Raw genomic sequence first — 1050 nt, 5'->3', positions numbered from 1 at the left:
GTTTAACGCCTGATTAACTCTTGCTTTAAGGCCTGGTTTAATTTTAACTCCTGGTTTAAGGCCTGGTATGAGGGCTGGTTTAAGGCTTGGTCTTGGCAGCTGGCAGAGCCCTGGGGCTGGGCTGGGCTGGGACGGCAGCTCCCAGGGTGGGAGGGCTGCAGCCCTTGCATTTCCTGCAACCCTCTGCATTTCCTGCAGCCCTCTGCATTTCCTGCAACCCTCTGCATTTCCTGCAGCCCCAGCCCCTCACAGGGGGGCAGTGAAGGTTCCCCCTCCCCAGCAGCTGGAGCAGGACATTCCCTGCACATTCCCTGGACATTCCCTGATGCCCCAGTCCCAGCAGCTCTCCCCTCCTGCCAGGCACACCCAGGGATGGGAGAGCAGGGCCAGCTGGCCTTGGCACCAGGGGCAAAGCTGGGCACAAAGGGGGGGTGAGGCTGCCCTGGGCCAGCCTGAGCCAAGCTGGGAGGGCTGAGGGATGGGATAGGGCTGGGGATGGGGCTGGGATGGGATGGGGCTGGGATGGGATAAGGCTGAGATGGGGCTGGGATGGGAACTGGGAATGGCATAAGGCTGAGATGGGGATGGGGCTGGGATGGGAACTGGGATAAGGCACTGGGGCTCGTTCCAGGCAGCACCAGAGCTGCCCTCTCCAGAGCTGCCCTCTCCAGAGCTGCCCTCTCCAGAGCTGCCCTCTCCTGGCTCGAGGCTCCTGCCCAGCCCAGGGGCCTCAGGCTGGGAACAAAGCCCAGCCCAGGGGACAGAACCAGCCTGGCTGCCCTGCACACCCAGGGATTGGGGCTGCTGGGGACAGGGAGGGACACAGCTGGGGACAGGTGACAGGGACAATCCCAGCTCCTGCTCAGCCCCTTGGAGAGGGAACTGCCCCAGGGATGGGAGACCAGGAGGAAAAGGCAGGAAAAGGGAGCCGGGTCCAGTTGTGCCTCTGCAACCACCCCTTAATTAATTAATGACCTAATTAAGCATACTCACACAGAACCACTGAGGTTGGACAAGACCTTTAAGGCCCCCAAATCCAACCACTGCCAC

Source organism: Ammospiza caudacuta, chromosome 22 (assembly GCF_027887145.1).
Source record: "Ammospiza caudacuta isolate bAmmCau1 chromosome 22, bAmmCau1.pri, whole genome shotgun sequence".
NCBI classification, from domain to species: Eukaryota; Metazoa; Chordata; class Aves; order Passeriformes; family Passerellidae; genus Ammospiza; species Ammospiza caudacuta.
This window is presented reverse-complemented; position numbering follows the sequence as displayed.